Consider the following 11,093-nt stretch of genomic DNA (forward strand, 5'->3'; position numbering starts at 1 on the left):
TTCCCAAGGGGATATTATTCCTCACCATGAAGCAATAGTGGGTATGTGTTCATAATTTATTCTTGAATTTATTGTACATCCACACTTTTAGACCTATTGTTAGGCAATTGCTATAGTGCTTAAGGAAATTTTGTAATGAAGACATTTTTCTTGTCCAAAAAAACAGTAACATACTAGACATTGAATATAATAGCATTTTGTGATTTTAAAGTAGTCTTATCATATTAAGAGTATGATCTTGCAAAAACATGTGGCACTACTCTTGAAGTGTTAGAGGTATCCATCTCTAGTAACAATATTCAAAATTTTGTTTATAGGGAGCTCTAATTCAACTTCATAAAAACCCCAATAGAAAAAAGATTGTAATGTGGTTATAGTGGAGGTGAATGTGGAATGTTGGTAAACTTTAGGGATGAAGGTGGAGACTAATATGAGGTGTTAGGGACTCACATATGAGTAGCAATGACTTTCCTTTGAGCCATTTCTATATTAAATTTTTAGGAGCGTAAGAATAATAAAAATACTATAATAACTAACTTTTCTTGGCATTTATATATTAATTTTTAGTCATGGGAATGAGGTTTTATTTATTATGACATTAATAATACTCAGATTCTTGAAATGTCAATCTAAAAAATGAGATTTCATAATCATAGCCTACTTATGAATAGAAGAGCTTCTAGAATTCTAGATACACATGCTAGAATATTTATCATTCTAATGACCATCTATATATATTCTTTTCTACACTTGTGCCAACTTTCTAGAAAAATACACAATAGGGAAATATAAATTATATTATAGTAGTAGAGTATGCAAGCACGTAAACCCATATGCATTCTCTTATATGAGATTATCTTTCAATCTTGGAAATGTAAATAAACTTGATTCTTTGATGTGATATCACTTTTGAGTCTTTTAAAAGATTTTGATTTCTATTATTATTATTCACAAATGACTCTCGAAAAATGCTAGTGAGGATTCATCCCAAAAATATACCTTGGTCTTCTCATATAGGAGGATCGCACTATAGAAAGGCAAGTAGAGTTTTTTTATATGAATTAATATATAAATTACTCTATAGAAAGCTTTATAGAGTAGATTTGTTAGTTTTTTTTTTTTTTTTTTTTTGCTATGTTCATTTCTTCATTTCTTTTGTTCTAGACTATTTTTTTAAAGGTAATATGAGCATTTTTATCAAAAGTGATAATAGTCTTTACATTCTCGGATGGGTAATAAGGACTAAGAGTGTAATATGAAGATTATGATAGTGAAAGGAAATTAATATTCTCACATTGATTTGCCCTATTTATAGATTTTTTATTTTACTTAAGAACTCTAGAATGAATGAATAGTACCAATATACACTATTAATGGCTACCCTTTAAAAATTTTATCTTGATTAATATTTAGGTTTTTTTAACAAATTGCAAGAAAATCAAAATATGATAGTTGTAAAGATAGTCTTTAGTAAGAAAATAGATAGGTTCTCATGAACTTTATCTTTTCTAAATAACTCAATTTAGTAGAAACTTTTGACCTAGGTATTTATATATTTTAACATTTTAAAGTTTGTCAGAACTTTAATTTTTTTAACATAGATTTTCTTTATAAGAGTTATAGTTGACTACATTGACTTACATTGACTTGCACTGAATTGAGCTCAACTCATGAGCTCAACTCAACTTTGGACCATCCCCCTTGGTGGTATTCTAGACTCAAGTATGCATCAAAAAGGACGTTGATCTTCCCTAGGGGGGGAGAGTGTCGCGAATGTGACTTTGGGTATCAAAAGTTACCTGTCGACTAATCCTTACAGACACTCTTACCTTACTGCCACGATGGAAGGAGGTCGGTATTGCTAGACCCTTTATCAGCCCCTCTTGTGCTAGTGGAGTTAACTGGGCATTTCAAGTGTATTTAGACCGGACGAGCATAAGGACGGAATTCCTACGTGCTATTAGCTAAACATACTTAGCCCGGTAAGGAGTTCCCGTCACGTTTTGTCTTGCACTTGTTAGTGACAAGAACCTTCATATATTGAGACTAGTCCCTCAATAACGCTGGATGATAGCTTACCATGTTTGCCAAACACCCTTGCTATCATGCCCTTTGTGTTAGTCTTATAGTCTCATATAGGGGGTTCCAAATGTATAGTAGGGATAGTGGGTAGGTCAAGCATGGCTGACCAACCTGAGGCATAGTCTAGCTCCCGCTTGCATGCCTGTCCTTGTTCTGCATCTAGCTTGGGTCTAAGCCCAAGTTTCGTACCATGCTAGTTGGTGGGGTACCAATATCCTTGCGTTAGACCACCGGTATACCGAAATAGTGCCAGACTCCGTTTGGCTCCGTTTTGTGTGCTGGTCCTGGCATTGGGATGCTGGTTGCTCCAAGACTGTTCCAAGTTGCTCTGGGCTCCTGTCCCTTCACTCCTTGGGCTGTATGCTCGGGAGTCTAGTGTCAATGCTCCTTGGCTCCATGTTTGGGAGTTTGGTATTGTTCTTTCGTTCAGTGGCCCAAGGCCCTGAACTTTGGGTTCCACACCACTGTCCTTTGGACACGTGGCATATGACACATGGCATGTGTCACGTGGCATAAAGAGGGTTTAGGTTCCATAAGGGAGGAGTGAACAGAGTAGGAGAACTTAGCAAGGGGAAGTATATCGAACTAGTCATCCTGATGATAGTTGATGAAGCACCTTAGGAATTGTTCCAACATCTGAATCGTTCACTTGGATTGTCCATCAATTTGAGAATGATATGCCGAAGGTTGGCCTTCACTCCAAGCAGCTGCAAGAACTGTTGCTAGAAATGAGAGATGAACTGAGATCCCTGATCCGAAACCACATCTGCAGGAATCCCATGAAGTCAGAAAATTTCCTTGAATACCAATTTTGCCATGTCCATACCCGAAAAATCCTTGGTACACAGCAGGAAGTGGGCCATCTTTGTGAAGCGATCCACCACAACTAAAATACTGTTGAAGCCTCCAGAACTTGGAAGATCACTCAAGAAAATCATGGAGATGGATTCCCAAGGATCTGAAGGGATTAGGAGGGAACGAAGCAAACCTGAAGGAAGGTAGCGAGGTACTTTATTCCGAGCGCAAGTGTCAAAGGAGGTAACAAAAGCTTTGATGTAGTTGTCTATGTGAGGCCACCAAAAGTCTTGTGCAACCAGCTCATAGGTTTTCGCAATGCCAAAGTGACCAGCAGTCGGGCTATCGTGGAACACCATCAGGACCAACCTTTGAGCATCACCTTCAGGAATGTAAAGCTGCTCCCCACGGTACAACAAGCCATCTAGGAACTTGAACTCGTCAAATCACCGAAAGTCGGGAGTCAATGGGTGTCTAGCCTGAAGATCGGGGAAAATGTTGCTGGCGAGGTTGTCGGATTGAAGATCATTTCTGATCACATCCATCAAGGAGGAGTCCTGAGGAGCCAAGGAAATTGCCATAGCTTGAAGCTGATCAGGACTGAGGATAACCTGATCTTGTTGATCGAAGGCAGGATTACTAGGCCTGAGACTTAGATAGGAGTGCCTTGAAAGAGCATCAGGAAGGCCTTGAAGCTTTCCAAGTTTGTACTTGATAACAAAGTCAAATTGACTCAGGAATTATGCCCACCTTGCCTAACAACGGCTCAAAACTTGGGAAGTGACAAAGTACTCGAGATTTTTGTGATCCATCCAAACCGTTGTTTGATGGCTCACCAACTCCAAGAAACTATGCCACTCTCCAAAGGAATCCATGATGGCAAGGAGCTCTTTGTTGTAGATTTCGTAATTGATCTCTGCAGGCTAGAATTTCCGAAAACTGATAGTTGTGGTTATGATAGTTGTATTTTACTAATGAAGGAAGATCCTCCACTAAAGTTGAGTCTAGAGTGACTTTGTCATCAAGCTCCATGAGAGAGAGTTGGTCCCTAACAAGAAACAAGTCTAGAAGCCCATCCTCAATTAGGAACCACTCTAAAATGCTAAATGTAAAAGTTGATACAATATAAGCCCTATTTTCAAATAAAGAGGGCCTTGCTAGAGGCTCGGCGTTACTCTCAAATAAAGAGACTGAGGTTGAGAAATGTCCAGAGCTGTCTGACTTGTCTCCAAGAATGTCAATCGCATTGTATGAGAAAGCATCCATTGCATAAATGATTGACTCCATTGCCAACTTCAGGAAAATCTCTGTAAACTCAAGAGGAAAATGTAATGTGGAGACCATCTCAGTCCAAGCCTTTTGATTGTGCTGAGAAAGAGCATTACCATGGTTGTTAAAAAAGGTGGCACTATAGATTCCATCACTAATTTCCATCATCCCTAATATATTGTCAATGGTGCAATGAGCTAGGAGTTGCCATGAGCAACCAAGGATTATAGAGTCCTTCAAGGAGGATGTTCCAAGACACTAGTAGTCAACCACAAGGAAATCTACCTCAAATATAATGCCTTACACCATTCTTACTCAAATGAAATCCCAATTCCACCATTGTTCAGGGATGCCTTTCAAACATGGCAAAATAAGGACTTAATTTAGTTCCATTGTATTGGCTATTATTGTAAGTAAATTGCACTAATGAAAGATATAGATCCCACTGTCCTTACTTTTGACCAATGCTATGTAGCATATCTTCCACCACTTGATTCACACGCTCGGTTTGTCTATCTATCTGAGAATGATTTCCACTTGAGAATTTCAAAGTCACTTGCATAGCCTTTGCAAAACTCATCTAAAATCCACTTGTGAACTTTGAATCTCAATCACTAATGATGTCCTTTGGCAAACCAAAATTAGGAAAAACCTTCTCCAAGTAAACTGCAAGTAAGTCTGAGGTAATGACAATCTTCCAAAGAGCCAACAACCATACATACTTCATCAACTGATCCACTATGACCCATATTTGCTCCTTTTGCCTCTATAATCGTGGTGAATAAATGATGAAGTCTAAAAAGATACTACACAAAAGGCTTTGAGGAATAGGTAAAAGTTGCAAAATTCCCCATAGCTTCTCTTATGGCACCTTAACCTGCTAACAGAGCTCATATGATTTACAATACTTGAGGATATTAGCCTTCATATTCCTCCAATAAAAATTACATTTAATCAACTTATATGCCTTCTTCCCCTCAAAATAATTGGCCTCTGGACAATCATGATAATGGGATAAAACTTGAGTAATTAACACATCCAGCTATGGCAAATATATATGGCCATTGTAATAAAGAATCCCACCCACCAATGAGAAAGGTGTTTCCATCTGGTCTTGCAAAGATGCCACCTTAGCATCTTGAGCTTGAGCATGTTTAAACTACCCAAATTTGTTGACCACCTTACTCAAATGATGACAAAACTGTGTTTGTAATGCCGTCACATAACAAATATAAGATAAAGTATCCACCACCACATTTGATTTTTTTGGACAATGCTCAATAAGAAACTCCCCAAACTCCATAAGTTTTACCATGCAACAAGCTTGCCTAGTGTTCAACTCCTTCTGTGTGAAAAGATACACAAATGGTTTGTGATCTGTCAATACCATAAACACTACACCATAAAGATAGTGTTGCCACATCCGTAAAGCATGAACAACAAAGAGTAACTTTTGCTCATATATGGAATAGTGTTGCCCTGCGGGATTCAAAATTTGAATCTCATATGTAATAGGTTGTCCCTCTTGTATGAGAACTCCTCCCAGTGCATAACCATTTGTATCACATGTTCCCTTGTAAAGTTTTGATGGATCAACAATGCAAAGTACTAGAGCTTCGCTTAGCTCAACAACTGTTTCAATGCCATAAAACTCTTCTCATGTGGCTTCTTCCACTTGAATGGCACATTTTTGCACAACAATCTTGTCAAAGGTATAGCCACCTCTGCAAACTTATACTAGAAATGTTGGTAGTAACTAGCCATACCAAGGAACTTGCATAATTCAGCCACTGTAGTCAGTCTAAGTTAGTTCTCCACCACAACCATCTTTCTTGGATCCGTCTTGACACCCTTAGATATCACAATATAGCCTAGATATTCCACCTTTGACTTTGTAAACTCACATTTGCTCTTCTTCACATAAAGTTTGTTATTATGTAGTAACAAAAGAACCTTTTACAAATGCACCCCATACTCCTCCATATTCTTGATGAAAAAAATATATTGTCCAAGAAAATCTCCACAAACTCATAAAGATAATGCCTAAATACCTTTCGTCATCAACTGAGTAAATGTGGCTAGTAAATTTATCAAACCAAACAGCATAACTGTAAACTCAAAATGCCCGAAGCTTGTGTTGAATATTATCTTAAAGATAGATATATCATCCATTGCAATCTGATGATATCCACTCCTCAGATCAATCTTTGCAAACACTCGTACTTCACTAAACTTGTTTAAAATATCATCCACACACAGTATTGGCATCTTATCCTTCATTGTCTTCTTGTTCAAGGCATGGTAGTCAATATACATCCGTATTGAATTATTCTTCTTCTTCACAAGCAAAACTGAGCACCAATCAAAAACTTACTTGGCTAAATAAATCCAGACTCAAATAATTCTTTAACTTGTTATTGAATTTCTTACTCTTTCATATAACTTAACCGAAATGGATGCCGACAAATTGGCCATGTCCTTGGCTCCAATGTAATCCCATGCTCCACACCTCATAATTGAGGCAACCTATAAGGAAGTTCAGATGAAAAAACATCGAAAAACTCATCAAATACATCCTGTACTATTGCTTCTTCTTCATACGTGGCTTGGTTCCCCAAGTCATGAACAAATAGCAAGTAACTTGAAAGTGTTTTTTTATTACGACAAACCCACTTCAAAGATGTAGCAAAGAGTATAACAATTGGAGGATGAACTCCCTCTCTCAACCATATATCTTTAACGCCATTGTACTTCAACAAGACATGCTTAATACTCCATTTTATCTCTGGATCTACCTTCATTAACCATAGCATCCCAAGAATAAAATCCACATGATGAATATCTAGGAAATAAAAAGTCTCTACAAGTGTAGTTTTGCCAACTAACACTTCCAGCCCCTCTTCAAAATGCTAAGTAAGGGTAAATACACCTTCTACCGTCTATGGAAGAACTCCTCATATGACCAGATATGCTCCATAACAAATTTTGCCGAAACAAAATTGTTATCACTCCCATAATCCAGTAAAATCCACAATAGACTACCATAGAACACACCCTTTAGCATTAAAGTTGATTTATGATTGTCCTCAAGCTTCATTTTATTCCACACACAGTTGAGTTGATGAGCAACAATTGAAAGCCTATTTCTCCAACCGAAATAGTCATCCCCATTATCCTTATGCTATAAAGTTTGCAACTTTTTAGTATTTGACTTACCGTCAGTAGAAGATTTGTTATTCTTTTTGCTCTACTACTTATTCTTCAACTATGGAGAATCAACCTTGCAATAATCGAGCTCGCCACAATGATAACAACCATGTTTATAATTCTTCACAAAGAACTTCTGCTTCTTTGACACTTTGCATCCGAAGTAGTAACCACCAACTTCAACTTGTGATGATTGTTCCCATCCTTGTGTCCACAGCAATCATCATGATAAAAGAACTCTACAAACATTTATGAGACTTATGCTTGTCATTGTCAAATTGACAATCCACATCAAAAAACTCCTCCAAACTCTTTGTAAGCTGAGAATGACACAAGTGTTGCCATATGCTCTCACTATGAAGGCCATTAATGAAGTAGAATTTGTTCTGATCTGGATCCTTAATTGGAATACAGCTAATCAAGTGAGTAAGCTTCTCAATATAGTTTCTAAGTGTCATTTTCCCTAATTGGAAATGTCAAAGTTCAACACTAGACTCCTTAAGCTAATTCCACCACTAAAGACTTGTATCATGCAAAACCATTGGAATGACCACTAAAGCCTTTGCATCTAGAGTTCCTTTAATAACCAAGAACTTATTCACATTGGCTAGCTAAGCAAGACATTTATCCACACCACCATCACTGAAAAATGTTGGAATCTTGAATCGATCTACCAAAGAAAGCTTACTTAGAGTGTTACCACATCCTGCCTCCAGTGCCTCAACATGCTTGCGCATGGTATCTATCATGCCATGCATCTTGTCTTGCATCTTTTGCTAATTTTGATTAAGGGCTTGCAACTTGTAGCTCCATCAGCACCATTATCGGCACCACTATCAATAATAAAATTCTAGCATTTAGCTTGGTTAGCCATTGTAGCTAACTTCTTTGATACAAATGTTATGTTTCCATTTAAACTAGCACCTAACAGTGCATGTGTAGTGCTCGTGGACACACATCTCACTCCCGTCAATAAAATTTCTGTTTCTAGTACTAACTTTAGATGGCATCTTCTTCCCGTAACCCTAGTTGGCTGGGAGGAACTTCTACACAAATTCACAGGAGAAAACTTCGCAACCTGGAGAACAAAGGTCCAGCTCATCTTGATGGCAAAGGATTTCTGATGGCACCGAAGCTGAACCAGCTGAGCCTGCTCTCCAGCTAGCGTGGAAAGCCAAGAATAGAAGAGCCCTCTCTGTCATTGGCTTACGACTAGGTGACGAGTTCGTCCATCTGCTGGATCTCTCGAAGACCGCTCACGAGAATTGGGAGTCCTTGGTGCAGGTGTTTGCCGCAAAAGCAGCAAATGCCAAGATCGTCCTTACCCAGAAGTTCCTTTATCTCCGGATGCAGCCAACAGACACGATGGCATCGTACATTGGCAAGCTTAAGGGGATGATGCAAGAGCTTAAGGAGGCTGGCGCCCCTGTCTCGGACGATTATGCCAAAACTTTCCTTCTCTATTCGGTTTCTTCTGAACTCCAACCGTCTTCCTCCATGCTCTCCTTCGTTCCAGGAAAGACCCTAGACAAGCTCTATTCCAATCTCTTGGAAGAAGAGCGCAAGCTTCTGGAGCGAAAAGCAGGCACGACCTCCTCAGATTCTGCTCGTGATCAGGCTTTGTTCATCGGCAAGAAGTCAGGAAATGGAAATGCCAAGAAGCGTGGGAATTCTCGCGGATTTGCCAGTGCTCCTGCGACACCAACACCTGGCTCCACCACAAATGGAAACAGGAAAAAGAAGGGGCCGTGTATCTACTGCGGGAAGATGGGGCACATAGAGCGAGAATGTCGAGCTAAGAAAGCAAACACCCAACGGATGCTGACTCAAACAGACGTTGCTGATGATGGCCGTGGCCTCGTCACTGGTGTCTGGTTTAGACGTCCTCTGGTTGGACAGTGGTGATTCTTACCACATGACTCCTCTTCGTACAGCATTCCACAACAAGCAACCTCTCCACGTTGAAGGCCGTGGCATGGTGCAAGTCAAGTTGCCCAAGGAAATCCATAACATGCACTATGCGCCCGGTGCAGGCCAAACTGTCCTTTCGGTTGGCGTCGCCTCCGATCAAGGGTTCTCGCTTACATTCTTTGCAGAATGATGTACTATTTTTGGAGCAGATGGCACCACCGTGGCAACTGGAGTGAGGTACGATACACTATCGCCTCAACGCAGAGCTTGTTTATCCAGGGACATACATGCTAGCGCTTCAAGGCCAAGAGACAATTCATCTTTGGCATGCTCGTCTCGGGCATGTAAATGAGAAGGATCTCCAGAACCTTGCTCGCAGCAAGCTAGCTGATGGCAACATCTGGGACTTTGCGATACTTGCCAACTTGGCAAACATGCACACCATCCTTTTCCTCCCAACCCTTGGAAATTGCTTAATCTTATTCACAGCGATGTCTGCTATCTTCCTGTAAATTTCCTAAGTGGGAAGAGGTATTTTGTTTCATTCATAGATGATCACTCACTATACAAAGTTTTGAAAACTTTAAAATTTTCAAAAGCTGGGCAGAAAATTTTATAGGAAGAAAAATCCATGTGCTATGCATGGATGGAGGAGGAGAATACATTGCACAAGGATTTCTCCAATTCCTAGCTGAGGCAGGAATTTCTCATCAGAACACAGCTGCTTATACACCACAACAAAATGGTGTGGCTGAGAGGCTTAACCGGACGCTCCTGGACATGATGTGTTGCCTTCTTCTGCATTCTGGACTGCCACACAGCTTCTGGGGAGCAGTGAACACGACGGTGTACTTGCGTAACCGTTTGTCCCGTATCACATTTGGACTGGGAAACGTCCAAATTTAGGGCACATCCGGATCTTTGGGTGCAGTCCCTGATCCGAACAGGCGCAAGCTCGATCCACGCAGCACGAAGACCATCTTCGTGGGCTACTACGCCCATTCGAAGGCCTACCGGCTTTACAATCTCTTCCAAAAGAAGCTTGTAGTGAGCTGTGACATGGTTTTCAACGAGCAAGAGCTGTATCGAGACCTCAAAGGTATTTCAAGCCATTCAACTGATCTTGTGGATCTTTCTTTGGTTCTGGATGAGGTGCTCCCTATTTCGCTCCCAGCTCCAGAGAATTTTCCTCCAGGAGGAGCTAACAACCAAGGCCCACAAGATCCTGGCCGAGCAGTGCCCTTGGTGGCTGGAGGTGATGGATCTCCTCCTCACACGCCACTTCTTGCACCTCCAGGAGCCTCTACTGCTTCCACCAGCAGTCCCGCTTCTTCAGCCTCGCTTGTTGCCATCGTCGACGACATTTTTGAAGGAGATGAAATATTTCATCAAGCATCCACCCAGGCCGTTGACCCCGTGATGACTCCTCCACCTCCACAGGTCTTTGGTCCACGACGCTCTGGACGTGTGGCCGTCAACCAAGCCTTCAGTCAAAGCGCTTGAGGCCATTGCCCAGAAACCACTATGGAAAGGATTCTACTGGGCAATGCAAGGCTTTCCTGAGCCTCAAGGATATATGGCTGCTCTTGCCAGTCTTGACACTCAAAAGTGGCAAGAAACTATTCTTCTTTGCTTAAAAATGACACTTAGACTCTCATGCCATTGCCACCAAGAAGGAAAGTCGTGAGCTCCAAGTGGCTCTTTAAAAAGAAGTACAAGGCGGATGGGAGTGTGGATCGATTCAAAGCTAGATTTGTCGCTTGTGGCTTCTTGCAAATTCAGGGAGTTGACTATTCTGAGACTTACAGTCCGGTAGTTAAGCTAACCAC

The sequence above is a fragment of the Selaginella moellendorffii genome, unplaced genomic scaffold (assembly GCF_000143415.4).
Source record: "Selaginella moellendorffii unplaced genomic scaffold, v1.0 SELMOscaffold_83, whole genome shotgun sequence".
NCBI lineage: Eukaryota > Viridiplantae > Streptophyta > Lycopodiopsida > Selaginellales > Selaginellaceae > Selaginella > Selaginella moellendorffii.